Genomic DNA, 17,305 nt, shown 5'->3' with positions numbered 1-17,305 from the left:
ATGTCTTGTCTGCTACTCTTCCTCCCTTGATGCCAATGGTGAGCGCGCCCAGGACGCTGGAGTCTGCCCTGCTGACCGGTCCTGGCCCCAGGCCGCCACGGCAACAGCCCTCACTCACTCTGACATCTGTCTCACCCATTAAGCTGGCAGTTCTCAATCATTGGTCAGCCCTAATAAATGGAAAGATTAAGTCAAAAGTAGAAAGAACACACTGGAAAAAAACTGAAAGCCAACGTTCAAAAAAAAAAAAAGAAATTGGTTGAAGCTTTAAATCTTGGACTTCATCCCTTCTATAAAGGGCATTTCCTCAAAAAAGAAAAAAAAGGGGGGGGGATAAAATTACACCTTAGAAGGGAGAGGAGACAGGGAGATTCTCCTTTGACCAATTAGGAAAGACATTATCAATTTATCAGCACTGTCAACGTCAAATTCTTTAGCCAGCTATAAGAGCAGAGATGGAGTTTAGGGGGTGAAAGGTTTGAGATTAGAAGCAAAACCATGTCCCTGATGAAAAGGAAGGGAAGAAACCAGGGAAGTTCCAGGGGTTCAAGGAGGGCAGACAGAGCTAGAGTTTGCACATCCCGCAAGACCACACCCCCAGGCGGGCAGAAGGGGAGAGGGCTGGGGAGGGCAGCGATATTTACAAGTGATTTCAGACAGCTCTTCACAAAAGCTTCCTGCAACAAACCTCCCCACCCCACCTCCCCAGGCTCCTTTTCAGCACCTCCTGCTCCTCCCAGATGTTATGAGCTGAAGGATTTTCAAGGCTTAGAGCTGCTGCTGGCCCAGCAAGAAAGAATGTTTTATTTTCTTCATACTGAGGAAAAGCGTTACCTACTTTTTTTATTTTTAAAGCTTTCAAACGCATTCCACTTGGTGTATTTTGTTTTTTGTGTTTGTGGTATCGGCGTGGCCTTTTAATGTTGTTTTGTATGCAACTCATGGGCAGACTCCTAAATATTTAATTCCTTTCCATTCAGTGTTTCATAAATGTTTGTTAGGAGTCGTGTTCTGGGGGGCCTCTGGACTCACATGCATCGATTGCATTCTTAAAAATCCTACTTCCAAAGGGCAGCCCTCCACCCACCCCATTTCTGACTCTGTCTCCCAACACTTCTGCCAGCTACTGTTGTAACAGTTATGTGTATATTAACCATGTATTTCTCTATATATATACAGTAAATGCTTCAGGGTAGGGGAGCAGGTAGTTTTCATCTTTGGCCAAGGGGGTGCTTTGAGTGTTGTACAGTTGACCCTTGAACAACGTGGGTTTGAGCTACACGGGTCCACTTGTTCAGATTTTCTTTTTCAGCAGGAAGACTACAGTACCACACAGTCCACAGCTGGTTGAATCAATGATACAGAGGAGTCACATATCCAGATGCTCCGACTCTAAGTTATATTTGATTTTCAACTACACAGAGGGGCCATCCCAACCCCCTCATTGTTCAAGGGTCAAGAGGAATTCATTTTAACAATAGCTAATGTTCAATGAATGCATTCTCCATGTTAAGTACTGTACAGAGGATTTTATCCCACATTATCTCATTTAGTCGTAAAAGTTAAGGCCTGCTGCTGTCCCCATTGCACAGATGAGAACACTGAGGCCCAGAGCGGTCTCCTGCCTGAGAACGCAGACCTATGACTGGCACAGGTGGCATGCAAACCCACCTACCACACTCCCTAAGCACCACACCATGCATGCTCACGAAGAGAAACTGGGAAAAGTCAAACTCTTCAGCAAGAAAGAGACCCTCCAAGGTTTTCCATCAGAAATAAAGCAAAACTTTTCCACGTGCAGGCATTCCCAGCTTCTACAGACTTTGCTGCTCTTATCAGAACAAGACAGAAGGTTTGCTTCCAGTGATCCCGTAATGAGCTGGCCAGAAGACAGCATCTACACACAGTGAAGGAGAACCAAGAACGCATCTGGTGGCCCCTGCACTCGGCCACAGCCCTACCCCACTCCCAGGACAAGCCACCCACCAGCAGGGACTGGGGGCAAGTCACTGAGCCTCTCAGAACCTCATTTCTTCATCTGCAAACGCAGATAATGATGGCGCTCAGCTCCTAAGATAGATGAGGAAGAAATGAGATAACTTATATAAAACCTGTTCTGGAGTAAGCATATGAGAAATGTTCATTGATCAGTTCTACCTCTGGGACACACCTACTCCCATACAACAGCGCATCCATACCTGGTAGCTCAGCTGCTAAAGAATCGGCCCTGCGATGTAGGAGACTTCGGTTCGATTCCTGGGACTGGAGAAGCGATAGGTTACCCACTTTCGTATTCATGCACTTCCCTGGTGTGAGAGACCTGGGTTTGATCCCTGGGTTTGGAAGATCCCCTGGAGGAGGGCATGGTAACCCGCTTCAGTATTCTTGCCTGGAGAATCCCATGGACAGAGGGGCCTGGCGGGCTACAGACCGTGGGGTCACAAAGAGTCGGACACGACTGAGTGACGAAGCACAGCGCAGCATCATATCTCAAGGGGGCTCTCACGCCTCTCCCACCCGCCGCTCCTTTTCTTCCAGCTGAGGCCATTCAGGTCCTGCGCCCACGGTCCCAGAACCCAGCACACACTGGTCTTCCGCAAGGCCCGGGCACGGGTAAGAATCTCTCCCAGGGTGACGCTGACCTCGATCGCACCTGCAGGGGTGGAGCCCGCAGCCCGGCTCCCCGTGAGCGCTACCGGCAGCCTCACACAGGCTGGTCACGTGCAGGGGACGAGGCCCACGTGCTTCCTCCAGAGAAGCTGCTCAGACAGCATGGGCTTGGGCAGCTGGTGGTTTTTCTCATCTGGGGCTGTTCTATGTCGTTTGGTTTGTTACCTCCTGCGGGGTCTCCTGTTTGCTCCAGGCCCCTGAAGAAACGTTTGGGTGGTGAGCCTGTCCTTCCATACATTAGACATCAGTCCACAAACTCCATCAGCAGGGCCACCCCGGCCTCGTCCAAGCCATCACTAAAATCTCTCAACAGGATGGGTGTTGAGGGCAGAACTGTGCACCCACACACACACCACGAATTTCCTTGTAATCAGAAGTGAAAAAGTGAGGAAGTATTAGTTGCTCAGCGTATCTGACTCTTTGAGACCCTATGGAGTATGTCTCGCCAGGCTCCTCTGTTTGTGGAAATCACCAGGCAAGAATACTGGAGTGGGTTGCCACTTCCTTCTCCAAGGGATCTTCCCAACCCAAGGATCAAACTTGAGTCTCCTGTGTTGCAGGAGGATTCTTTACCATCTGAGTCACCAGGGAAGTTTGCAATCAGAAATCAATCCGTTAAGAGCTCTTGGGTGGGACCCTACAGCTGGCCATGAATTCACATTCCCGATCTGCCCCCATCCCCTGGCCCCAGACCCCCTTCTGCATTTAGTGCACCTGGATGTCATGAGACCCCGTCTGCACCATTCACCCCATTAACTCATCTAGGAATTATACCCACAAAGGGGATGAGGTCAGCCCAGCACCACACGCTGGTCCCTAGGCATCACCGCCTCCTGGCCAAGCGCTCTCCCTACATCTGCTTTGTAGGCCCTTTGGGCAGTTGTCCAGGCCTCTCACTAGTCTGGCTGCTCGTCTGTGTCCACAGATTCCCCAGGGTCTCCTTTACTGAAAAATTGACACAGCACCCCTACCTCTAGGTCACAGCTCCTCTGACCATCTGGTGCCCCTTCACAAACAGGGTGGGCCCACAGAAGAAATGATCTCCCATGCTGCCCACCATCCTTCTACATCCTCTAGCAGCCAACACTCCCATCAAGGAACAGAAATGAGGCCTCCCTGCTGGGTGACCACCATGCACCTGCCGAGTTTACAACCCGTGTCCACATCCCCCAGTTGCCCTGCAAAACACGGTCTCCACGCCCCTGACTCCTGCTCACCCACTCCGTTCTTCTCATCACCTTACCATGTAACTTCCTTGACTCAACACCATAGCCTCTAACATTTTACCACCTTCTGTGCTAAAGGTCACCTCATCTTCTGTGGGATCCACAACCTTTTTATCCTCACTTCCTCGTTCCTAGATTCGGGATGTCTTTTCCCCCTGTCTCTGAGTCTTTTTGCATGCTTTAAACAAGACATTCTTAAATGTCATTACATCGTAACGTCCTCACGAAAGGAAAATAAAAAACGAGGCGTCATCGTGCTGACCCCACACCACCCACCTTCCTGGTAAGGTTCCAGCCGCCCTTTTTCCCAGTTTGCTCATGTATTTTTCCAGCATGAAACAGGCTGCTTGGGAAAGCATGAGCAGGTGAGGCATGGCTTTAAATCACCGTTTGGGGTGTAGTAAATAATCTGCTCCCTTAGTCCTATCACAGCCCTAACGGCCTTCTGGAGAGCTCAGAGCCCCAAGTTGTCACTGCCTTCCCCAAGGCCGCCTCCCACCCTGGTGTGCTGACACCCCTAGCACAAGCCTGTGGCTCCTCTGGGCACAGTTTCTGCGGGTGGAAAAACCATCCATCTCCAGGCCCTGACAGGCAAACGAGGCGAGAAGGAAGACCAAATCTGGTTTTTCACTGGAAAACAGTGAGCTCATGCTTTCTCTCCAGAGACCCAGGAAGTGGAGACAGATCTGGAGATGGGGAGACAGTGATGGAGACAGGCAGGGGTGATGAGGGATGAGCAGGAAAGAGGGAGGAAGCCAGTCTGGCACTTTTGTAATGTCACTTTTGATAAGAATCCCTAGCTCTCAGGCCAGAGGGAAACATCCATATTCTTTAAATCTAGGATCCAGCATGAGGCGGTTGTCCTAACGGGGAGGAACGGGGAGAAAATGAACAGAGCCGGAAATTCTTCATTCCCGCTCCTTCAGAGAAAAGGGAGATAAGGGTTCCTGAGTTGCCAGCACTGCAGACGCCAGGGCAAGGCTGGCACTGCTGCTCCTGGTGGGCTCCAGATCGGATGGTGGGCACTGCCAGCTTTTCTGATGGAGGGTTGTACCCTCAGACATGCATCTCCATAAGGCCAGCCATTCCCGACGGACACACCGGATAGAAGTCAGAGAATTCAGATGGCTGCCCAGGTATTTCCAAATAGCTGAATGTTTGGTTTCAGCTAGGGGAAAAAAAATCCAGATTACTGAGTTTTTTACTTTGTATTTGAAAAAAGGAGTTAGATAATGCTTTTCCTTTTTACCAGTTAATTCAGAGAGAGGGGCAGAGACAGTGTGTGTGTGCATGTGTGTGTGTGTTTGGGGCAGACTGGGGAAAAAGCTGGCTGTCCTATATGAGAAACCAAACCCTGATAGCTGTTCATTATTTTACTCCTAAACTTGCCGTGTGCCTTTGCTAAAAACTGAATGCAAACCAAAGATCACAGAATTAAAGTAGTAAGCCCAAACAGATGAATTATGCTTTTCTTTACACGTTGCCATTCAGTCGCTAAGTCGTGTCCGATTCTTCACAACCCCATGGACTGCAGCACGCCAGGGCTCCCTGTTGCTCACCATCTTCCAGAGTTCACCCAAGTTCATGTCCACTGAACCAGTGATGCCATCCAACCATCTCACCTCTGACAACCTCTTATCCTTTTGCCTTCAATCTTTTCTACCATCATCTCTACTCACAAAATGGACTATTTTCTTAAGTTAAATGGCTTAGCTAAATGTTAATTAAAGTGTTAACTCAGCTTGACTCACTAGTTGAAATAAAATTTAAAACCAGACATGAAAATACAAATAATGAATGATTCACTGTTTCCCACTGTGTCCAGCAGCACTGCTGTGGTTGAGAGCCCAGTCATCGGAACCAGCTTGCCTGGGGTCAAACCCCAGCTTTTGAGACTCTCTGGGTCAGTGATCTGGGCCAAATGGATGAAGTCCTCTGTGCTTCCACGTCTTCACTTTAAAGGGACGTAATACAAATACCCACTCCCTCAGGGGTGCAGTGAGAAATCAGTGAATTAGTTTCAGTAAAGTACTCATCACCTGTATCTTGTAAGTGCTACATACTTATTACTGTTACTATGTCATCACCATATAGGATGCAGATTTAGTGTGTATGCCAGACATCAGTTAAGTCCTTTAAGACATGCAGCAAGCACGTATCTGACAGGTTTCAGCAAAAGAAATGAATTTCCCACAAGACAGGTCTCTAGCATCCCATCCTTGCCTGCCTCAGGCTTCCTCGGCTATGACTCTGGAGTCCCCTCAGCCCCAGCTCAGGGCATTTACCCTTAGTCTCCAACCCTGACTACATCCCACCACCCCGCTCCTGCCTCAAAGGCTGAGACCACCCTACCAAATCCAAACCCCTCTAATAATGGTAATACCATAGAACTTCTATTAATAGAATGTGACTCCATGCCCACCTATAAGACCCTCAAAGACTCAACAGCACAAGCATCACTGCCACTACACAGCATTGAGGACGCTGACCACCGACACCCAGGAAAGCAACAATTTAGGGGAACATGTGACCTGTGAAGATGCTGGAAGGGTGTCCCCTAGCCCTCGCCTGATGGATCACTCACTGGTCCATGCTAAGATGGAATTTCTCACTTTTTAACATTTTGGAAATGTGGCCCCACATTCCACCTCCCAGTCAAAATAGCAAAACATAACAGATAACATCAAGGTTTAGTAAAGATGAGGAGAAGAAAGTTCAAGACACTATTCTTGAGAGTATAAATTGTTACAAACACTTCATAAATATCAAGTAAATTGGAAACGAATACACCTTATGACCCCCAAGTCATACCCTTAGACAAAATCCTACATATATATACAAGCAGAGAAGTACAAGAATGTTCTACATAGCATTGCTTTTCTTTTTTTTTCTGGGGGCGCCAGGACCAACGATCACCAGCTGCCCCATTAGCAAAAATTATGCTTCCGAAATCTCTTGATGTCGATTCCGCACGTAGAGCAAACGAGCTGCCCTGCGTGTGCCACTCACGACAGAAGCCCTTTTTATAGCATTGCTTTTAAAAAAAAAAAATAATAGTGAAGACCTAAAGGTCCACAAATTAGGAAAAAGAAAATATTAGGTGGTTATAGTCACATATTATACAATACTTTAAATGAATGTACTGTACACATTAGTACAGAGATAGACCTCAAAATATTACATGGAGTGAAAACAGAGCTGTAGATTTATACCTACAGTAGTTTTTCACATTTCAGTATTCTAGATTTTTATCCTCCTACCAAACATAGTCCCTTGGGATCCAATGAGCAAGAACATCATAACTTCTGGAGGAAAAGTAACCTTAACAAAATCAAAGCCACATTATCCGAGTTTTTATAGTGGGAGAACCTCTGGGGGCTCTGGCTCATCTCCCACTGATCTTCTCCTGGTAGCTTCCCTCTAACGATCTATGAGCCTCACCCTCACGTCCACCGAGTGCACGGGAGATGCTCAGAGGACCGCCTGATACAGAGATGCGGAAAGCACCAGAGAACTGAGGGCGTGGTGACCGCGCGCTGTGTTGGGGGGCGGGGCAGGGCGGTCACAGATGAGGACATCGGGGAGGCTGCTGGAGGAAGGAGAAGGAACCACGCTGTTCAGTTTGGGGGATGTAGCATACAAGGGAAGGGGTAACCTAGGCCCAGCCCACACCTGAGGCGTCCACAGTGAACTCAACAGGAAACAGACTATGCCTCAGCCAGAGTCTGGTGAATCCTGCAGGGAGGGGTGAGTCGGGGCGAGTAGCAGAGCGCTGAGGGGAGGACCTGGACAGGGGGCTGCCGTGGTTGTCCAGACCTCAGAGCAGGGCCCAAGTACAGCTGGAAGTGCGGGCAGGAAAGACATCTGTGGAGACTTCTGGTCTACCCCAGCTTCCTGGCCCCTTGACTTTTGACCTGCTCCCTGCAGGGGTGGCCTAGCAGCATCCTCCCTGCTCACTGGACCAGCATCCCTGCTGCAGCCAAGTCAAACAGCTGCCTAACGTCCAGATCCCAGGGGCACAAAGGTGGTGAGTATGTGCCCGCTGGGACCCCAGGCATCCAGACTGAATGAGTGGAAAGGTGCGGATTGTCCTAATGGAGTAACCTGCTCCTTATAAGGCTGCCAACCCCTCCCTAAGGGCAGTGACCATCACTCCCACGGAAATGAAATCATGGAAATCAGCAGCCAGCACACAGAAGTAGGACAAGATAAGTTGGACAGACAGCTGTCTTTAATCTAGTTTTGCAAGGACTCAGGGAGTCACTGCATTCACCACAATAAAACAGAACTGGTGCAGCCTCCGCCTGGCAAGATGACTTTCTGGAGAGGATCCAGGATCCAGGAGGCAGAGCCAAGAGATGGAGCTCTCCAAAGTCAGGGCTGGAGGCAGAGGACCCAGGCAAACGCCCACCAGTGGCGAGGCAGGGCGTATGGAGTCGGGTGGTTAAAGGAGGACGGGGCAGTTAGTATTAGAGAAATCTCCACTTGCTGATATTTTTCCTGCTTACAAAAGATGGAACACATTGAGATTCATTGAAATAAATATAAACATCAACTAGTGAGCTGCCACCCTCCCGAGAGTTAGTACTCCAAGTGGCCACTGTGGAATGTCTTTGGAATTAAGAGAAACTAACCAGTCCATCCCAGTGTTCTTGCCTGGAGAATCCCAGGGATGGGGGAGACTGGTGGGCTGCCATCTATAGGGTCGCACAGAGTCGGATATGACTGAAGTGACTTAGCAGCAGCAGCAACCAGTCCATCCTAAAGGAGATCAGTCCTGAAAATTCATTGGAAGGACTGATGCTGAAGCTGAAACTCCAATACTTTGGCCACCTCATGCAAAGAGTTGACTCATTGGAAAAGACCCTGATGCTAGGAGGGATTGGGGGCAGGAGGAGAAGGGGACGACAAGAGGATGAGATGGCTGGATGGTATCACCGACTCGATGGACATGAGTTTGAGTAAACTCCAGGAGTTGGTGATGGACAGGGAGGCCTGGTGTGCTGCGATTCATGGGGTCGCAAAGAGTCGGACACGACTGAGCAACTGAACTGAACTGAACTGAAAGAGGCTAGGGTTTGAGGGCAGGTATGAAGCCAGCAAAGCAACTGGAGTCTGAACTACTGAGATAGACACTGAAATAAACCCCTGAGACAAAGAGTACCACGCGGACAGTCCCCATTCTCTCCTCCCTCACATACAAGTTGCAGCAGCTCACAGCTGGCTCAGATGATATCTGCCCGGGTGCTTCCTTCTACTGGGCCAGCCACTCCCGTCTCTCCCTTATACAATCATGTGATCTGTTTCCCCTCCACGCCTGGTAGTCCTTCTCCAGCCTCTACTGTCTCTGCAGATCCCAGTCCCTCTTTGCATCCTCTTTCCACTCACCACTGGATGCTTCCCTTCCCCAGCATGTCCTTCTGTTCCTCTACCCCTGACTTGGGGAGCCCTGACTCTCCCTGCTCCTAGGTAGTGGGCAATGTCATGCAATAAAAGAACTGGACCAGAATTCAGAAAACCTGAGGTCAACCCAAAAGACATGGGAATTTACTACATAGTATGTATTAGTCTGCTCGAGCTGTCACAACGCCAGAGACTGGGTGGATTAAATGACAGTCACTAATTTTCTCATAATATGGAGACTAGAAGTCCAAGATTAAGGTGCCAGGGTTGGTTTCTGATGAGACCCCTCATCCATGGCTTACAGGAGGCTGCCTCCTCACTACGTCCTCACATGGCATTTCCTCTGTGATACAAGGGGAAAGGGCGCTCTGGGGTCACTTTCTCTTCTTATAAGGACACCAGTTCTATCCAGTCAGGGCCCGATCCTTAGACGCTCATTCAACCTAAAGGCCCCGTCTCCAAACACAATCACATTGGGGGCTAGTGCTTCAACATCTGAATTTCAATGGAACAAATTTAGTCCTTAGCCTAGTAATTGTAGCATCTTAAATCATAGGGGAAAGAGAGTTTATTCAATTAATTATATTCAGAAAACTGAGTAACCTTCTGGGCAAAAATTAAATTGAAGGTATACTTTGCATCTTAAGCCAGGATAAATTCCAAATATATCAAATATTTGTTTGGAAAAAAGTTAAATCATAAAAGTACTAGAAGAAATTATGGGAAAACCTTTGGTAGTCTTAGGGGGAAAAGCCTTTATAACTATGACACAGAATCCATAAAAGAAAATACTGATAAATCTGACTACAAAAAAAAAATACAAGATTTCCACATAGCAAAACACACTGTAAACAAAAGCAAAAGACAACTGAGGGAAATATTTGCAACTCACATTACAAAGAACTAATTTCCCTCAAACATAAAATGCACCTAGACATAAAGACCAACAATCCAATTTTAACATGAATGAAAGATATGAACAGACAGTTGATGAAAATGCAATCTATCTTAAATATATGAAAAGATGCTCAAGAACACTCAACATAAGAGAATGACAGGGCTTCCCTGGTGGTCCAGCGGTTAAGAATCTCCCTACCAATGCAGGGGACATGGGTCTGATTGTCAGTCCAGGAAGATTCCACGTGCTGCAAAGCAACTTAGCCCGTGAGCTGCAACTACTGAGCCCATGCTCTAGCGCCCTCAAGCTGCACCAGAAGAAGTCACTGAAATGAGAAGCAAGTGTACTGCGGCTAGAGAGGAGCCTGTGCACAGCAATGAAGACCCAGCACAGCTAAAAAGAAATAATTTTCTTTAAAAAGAAATGAGAGAGATAATTAAAAAGAGAGAGAGAACTACACTGAGGGGCCATTTTCATTCTGGCAGAGATCCGCAAGTTTGCTGATGCCCTGTGGTGAGGTATGAGGAAGCAGACACCCTCACAGGCTGCTGTTGGAATGTAAATTTTATAAATTCATACAACCTCTCTGGAGGGCAATTCATCAATATCTCTTAAAATTACAAAGACTCAATTTGACCCAGAAATTCTTCTTTTAGTAATTTATCTGAGAGACGCGGTCTCACAGGTGTGAAAAGATGTACGTACAAGATTATTCATTACCACTTTGCTTACAGGAGCAACCCAAATTTCCATCAGTTGGAGCCTGGTTAGATAAAGTACAGTGTATTCACATAATAGAACACAATACAGCACTTTGAAAAAGACAAAACTGTTTAGAAACTGATGTGGAAAGCCTTACGAGATGAATTAAGTGAAAATAAGCAAGGTGCAGGACAGCAGGTAATATATATCACTTTTATGTAAGGCCAGGGACAGAGATGATAGACATAGATATAGATGTATTGGTACATGCTGGCAAATGCATAAAATAACTCTGGTGGGAAAATGGGCTTCCTCAGTGACTCAGCTGGTAAAGAATCTGCCTGCCAATGCAGGAGACATGAGACACACATCTCTCATGCTTCGATCCCTGGATTGGGAAGATCCCGTGGAAAAGGAAATGGCAACCCACTCCAGTATTCCTGCCAAGACAATCCCATGGGCAGAGGAGACTGGCCGGCTACAGTCCACGGGGTTGCAAAGAGTTGGAGAGGAACAAGCATGCATGCACAGGAGGAAAACAGTAGTATTTCCTTCTACAGAAAGAACTGGGAGGTTGGGAAAATGAAAGGGGAAGAGACATTCTCCATTTTGTATTTTATAGAATCCTTTTGTATTTTTAAAATAGTGAACCGTGTCAGTGTTTCACCTATACAAAAAAAAAGTAAATGATGATGCTAAAAACAAAAAAAGGGTAGAGAACAAAAAAGAAAATCCAGCTCTGCCCAAAAGTAAATGATGATGCTAAAAACAAAAAAAGGGTAGAGAACAGAAAAGAAAATCCAGCTCTGCCCAGGATGGTTTTGAGGCGGTCACCTCCCTCATCTGAACCAGAGATTCTGATCCCTGCCCTTCTGGCTTCCACTTCACTGTTGCATGGCACTCAGCATCTGTGACGGTCCTCAACAGACACTTCTCTGTTCTCCGCCCTCCAAGCCTTCCTCTCCCCCACAATTTGAGTCACCCCTCTCTTAACATTAAAAGCAGGGCTAGGCCTTTGCAGAGAGACTTAACCATGGCTGACACAGCCAGTGGGTGAGCTGGTGGCCACCAGGGCCAGTCCCAGGCTGGGACAAGGTTAGAACCGCCACCTCACCACTCACTCTGCCCTCACCTATTCACCAGTCCTGCCTTGTCCTCTCAGGACCAGGGCTCACAGGCAGGCCACTTACATCACCAGTTCCTCCAGGCTGAGGACTCCACCTGCCCCATGCCAGGATGGACGGCTGCATTCCTATCCCTGGATGAGCCGGAGGCGACCCAGCCACTGGCTGCCAGCCTCTTGTGCATCGACCCAGCGGCACACAGCCTGCCCCTAAGTTCCTACTGCTTTGCCTGTCTTCTGCCAGCATGCCCCAGGTGCTGGGCTTCCTCCACTCCTTGTGTTAGTGGCTGCCCCCGGGTACCCCTACCCACTGCTGGGAGAGCTCTGTTTTCACTCCCACACCCACCACAGCCAACTTGGCGAAGCTTTGCTCCCAGAAACAGCCCTTCAAGTCTTGCCCTTGGCTGTGTTCTAGTACATTATAGTGAGGGAGTCTCTCTCTTCATTTGATGTTCATTCTAGGCTACTTTAAAACAGCTCAGAAAACCTCTCGTGACGTCCTCGGCCAGTTCGGGCATCACGGCTATCTGGAAGATGAACTATCACTGCAGCGTGACCCTTCAGAGCTATGCTGGCTCCACCAACCTCTTCCCAAAGAATACAGTGACCTCCCTGGTTTGGACTTCAGTTGTTGTTTAGTCTCTCAGTTATGTCCGACTCTGTGACCCTGTGGACTGCAGCACGCCAGGCTTCCCTGTCCTTCACTATCACCTGGAGTTTGCGCAAACTCATGTCCATTGAGTCGATGATACTATCCAGCCATCTCATCCTCTGTCGCCCCCTTCTCCTCCTGCCCTCAATCTTTCCCAGCATCAAGGTCTTTTCAAATGGACTTCAGATTCCTTGTCAATTCCATCACCACCAGGCAGCAGGACTCAGGAATGCCCTCCAGCTTACTTTTTCCACCAAATGTCTCTGACTGTTGGCAGGGTTCCCCAGGTTTGGACAAGTACGTGACCTTGATTCTCTCCAGGCTTATCTTCAATCCACAGCACATCCCAGACTTTCAAAGCAGCCTGTAATTTCTGTGTGTCCTCTCATGTGAGGACTTCAAGGTCACAATCACCGGCAAAGAGCAATCAGCTCTCAAATGACTGTCTTAATGGATGTTGTTTGCAGCTTCTCTTTACTAGAAGGTAAGCTTATTTCTTTTTTATCTCCTCGTAACGCCTAGGGAAGTACAAGGCTCTGCATACAGATGTGTGACGTATGGAAAGAAAGAGGTACAAGGCTAGAAGTCAGAAAGCTTAGTCCAAGCTCTTCCACTTACTCATCGTGCAAGTCTCAAGTTCCCAGACTCAGTTTCCTCCCATGTAAAACGAAAGCCACAGCACTTGCTCCACAGGCTGCTGTGAAGGCTTGAGGAGTTCTGGTATATGATGGCACCATTCTGGACATTACCATCAGTGTACTGAGAGTCATTTTATAAACATCTTATCAAAGGCATACACATAGACGATAACGGGCTCGAGACTATCCAAGTGGACTTGTGATGCCGCCACGTGTCAGATACTAGGGACTCCTTAAAGATGCTGCAGAGGCAAGAGCCCTGACATCAGGGCAGCCCATGCTATTAGTAGGCCAGGTGACCTTACTTGCTCTCCAGAGGGGATCAAGAGAACCTCCTTCCTGGAAACCAGAGAAATCCTGCCCCACCCAAACTTCCTTCTAAGAGAGTGTGCATCACCAGTTTTTCCTGATGTTTAAACAGCTGAACACTGAAACATGTGACTCTCAATCCAAAACTGGGCCGGGGGTGGGAGCCAGCCACCCACAGCAAGGGTCCAGCATAAGATCCAAAACTCAGCCAATCTTCCCACGAGTGACATGAGGGCAGAAACACCGAGGGAAAGCAGCGGAAGTTACAGGAAAGCCGCGGAAGTTCAAGGGGTACCATCAAGTTAAGCTGGTACCAAGAAAAGCAAACAGAATAATATACCAAATAAAATGCAGGTTAAAGTTACAAGGGAGGCAGGGAAGTAGGAAGCTGGGTAGAAAGAGGAGATGTGGGAGAAGCAGAGGCCCAGAAAGAATCTTTCTTTCTGGCAGGATCCAAGGCTGCCCGGCTGGGTTCTTTATCTTCCCAGCTGCAGTCCATCCTCCCAATGGCCTTCCTCCCCTTGAGTACCTGTGTTCCTTGAAGTCAAGCCAGTCAGACTAGAAAAACTCCTGGTTCACTGAAAAGGCATCCAGTTTCCAAAATGCAGCTGGAAATTGCATTTTGGTCCCTTTTTGGACCATGGTTGTTGGCACCACCCTCTCAGTTCTTGGTATCTACCCAGACCCTGTAAGGTCAGCTCTGGTTTCCTACCCATGACCTTGACTCTTACCATGAACTCAATGAACTGTCAACTGTCACCCTGACTCACTGATCATAGGTCACCCCCAACTTTTTTTTTTCAGTAGTATCAAGTCACTGTGGACAGGAAAGAAGACCAAGTTATTAAGGATCTAAAAGGTTAAGAAGGTGAAGTTTCAAAAGGAAAGAATTCTCAGGAGAAGCTGATCTAGGACCAAAGCTTACATTTAATGACATAACTAAGACCATCTCTGGATGGTGCTCACGAATGAGGCGCTAACTAAACATTAGCACCCCAGAAAAGCACTGAGAGTATGGTAACAGCCTAAGCCGTCCGTGACTGCTTGGGGCGTTAGACGTGTCTGGGCACGTCTGGAGGGTTGGTAAGACAGCTGTCCTGCAGAGCAGAAGTGCTAATTGGATTTCAGAATATGTGGTCTATTCCCAGGATTACCCTCTCTGGACTTCCCAGAAGTTTATTTGCACCAGGGACCCAGGAGATCGCTGGAAAAATATTCATCCTAAGATAAGGGTCACTGAACACAACCCTGGTCCAAGGACCACAGCTCGGGGTAGGGGAGGGCAATTCCAAATGCGGCAGGATGTGTCATTCCAGAGTCCCCAGGCTCCTGGGATCTGTGCCAGAGCCCTGGGAAAGACAGATTTAACAAAATAAATGGACGAGCCAAGGGACGGAACTCCCTGTAAAAAAGTCACTGCCACACACACACACACAAGGCGGCACGTGCTGGTGACCCACGGAACAGGGGTGGGGTGGGGGGAATGGAGTTTCTTCCTCTCCAGTGAAATGACAACCAAGAGGCAGGCTCCGGGCAGTCAGGACCATAGAGCTGGGCCAGCCCGTGTCTGGGACAGACTAGGAGGGCGGAGGCTCCCGCTCGTCACGTGAGCAGCAGTGGGACAGCCTAGTGGTGGGAACGGAAGAGGATGTAGGACAGGAGTTGCTGGGGGAGAGCAGAGATCTTGACTCCTTCTGAGTGAATCACGAGAACCCTCTGGGCAGCCAAGAACATGTGGACATAAACAGATACCTCTAGGATTTCCTGAACCTCCTGGGAGGAACTGGAGGGTCCCTAAAGAACAATATGGACATGAATCTGAGCAAACTCTGGGAAATAGTGAAGGACAGGGAAGCCTGGAGTGCTGCAGTCCATGGGGTTGCAAAGAGTTGGACACGACTGAGTGAACGACGACAACAAAGAACAATAGTGGGGGAAGGAGGACCTTGAAGATCAGGATGAGCTAACCCATGCCTAAAACCTAAACCAAAGCAGTAAAGCAATTGCAGGTCTAGCACTCACTCCATTTAGGTACAAGTCCATCAACAAATGCTCCCTACACAACTGTGGAAGACGATGGAGGAGACACGGCCTCCAGGATCTCACTCTATAACCTATGTCCCCACAAGTGATGCTCTCACTGGTCTGTGCTGTTCAGACCCTGTGAGGGAGCGGAACCGCCCAGAAGAAATCCATGAAGAATATCTGTCCTTTGGTTAAAAAAAGAAAAAAAGAACTCTCCTGAAGGAAAGAGTTCCAAGGAAGCATGGGTACCAAGAGCCCAGTAGGGGAGAGCCACCCAGAAGGAGGCCAAGCCCAGAGGGCTCTGATTCCATCATTTATGAAGATGATATTCCTTTGCTGAGGCCAAACAGAGCTTCTCTGTGCCCCAAGGAGGCCAACATGTGGTGATGAACTTGGCCACAGGCCAGCACTCAGACAACCCCACGACCCTCTGCTCAAAACCTGCCCCTTCCAGGAAAGAACTGAAAATGAAGGTCACTCAGTCATGTCCAACTCTTTGCAACCCCAAGGAGTATACAGTCCATGTTATTCTCCAGGCCAGAATACTGGAGTGGGTAGCCTTGCCCTTCTCCAGGGGATCTTCCCAACCCAGGGATCGAATGCAGGTCTCTCAAATTGCAGGAGGATTCTTTACCAGCTGAGCCATAAGGGAAGCCCAGGAAACACACTCGCTTATCAAAGGTCAATACCTTATTTTGTTGTTGTTCAGTCACTCAGTCATGTCTGACCCTTTGCAATCCCATGGACTGTAGCCCACCAGACTCCTCTGTCCATGGGGTTTTCCAGGCAAGAATACTGGAGTGGGTTGTCATTTCCTTCTCCAGGGGATCTTCCCAACCTAAGGATCGAACCTGAATCTTCTATGTCTCCAGCATTGGCAGGCAGGTTCTTTACCACTCAGCCGCCAGGGAAGCCCATAACCTTATACGGGTTCACAATTATCCATCGCTCCTGACATTAGGTATTGGGCACTGAACTAGGGGTTAGGGTAAGAAAATTAGCAAAATACTTCCTCATCTTCAACATTTTAAATCTAATTTGGACAGGGGAGCAGAAAGGAGGAAGAAGAGGAATGAAGCTAGAAATAATGTCCAGGGAAACATCACATGAATAAGCAGAAACAATTGTTTGGTGATTAACACATCAATGGTCAAGGTATAACACATCAATGGTCAAGGTATATTTCTAAATTGTTTGAAATCAAACAATTATACTTACATGTCTAATACGCTCAATCAACTATTGTTTCCTAGGTAACACAAAGAAAAGTTCCAACCCCAAACCTGTTTGAAGAATGCAAAGTTCTAACTTGAATGAAGCGCTAATTTTTACCTCTGACATCCATGTGCATTTCTAACAATTAAGGGCAAAACAAAGGACCTGGAATTTGAGAGTGAACATGTGGATGACAGGCTGAGCTGCCAAAGCTATGTCCTCCCTCCCTTGGTTCACTTAACCCCAGATTTCAGATCTGGGAAGGGATCAGCAAGGACACAGCCTTTATGCTGAGGTTCTCTGACTTACAATCTGTTATGACTTAGTGTCAATGTTGTTTTTATAATGAAGAATTTTAGCTAGCTAGGGTACTTTACACCTCATTCAAACACATGTTACTCTCCATTTAAAAACTCTGAAAAGGGGACAAGATTCAGGACTTTG

General features: G+C 47.9%; 1 protein-coding gene and 1 non-coding gene across 3 annotated transcripts in view; both read right to left on the bottom strand.

The window, feature by feature from the left end:
* Positions 1-17,305, bottom strand: part of TMEM178B (transmembrane protein 178B) — a 398,497-nt gene that overhangs the window by 275,234 nt on the left and 105,958 nt on the right. The gene's annotated exons all lie outside the window — the stretch shown is intronic.
* LOC122674991 lies at positions 6,789-6,921 on the bottom strand. The gene has a single exon (XR_006335148.1). It is a non-coding gene; the product is annotated as a U11 spliceosomal RNA (small nuclear RNA).

This window comes from Cervus elaphus, chromosome 18, assembly GCF_910594005.1.
Source record: "Cervus elaphus chromosome 18, mCerEla1.1, whole genome shotgun sequence".
NCBI classification, from domain to species: domain Eukaryota; kingdom Metazoa; phylum Chordata; class Mammalia; order Artiodactyla; family Cervidae; genus Cervus; species Cervus elaphus.
Note: the sequence above shows the minus strand (reverse complement) of the source record. Positions and strands in the feature narration are given on the sequence as shown.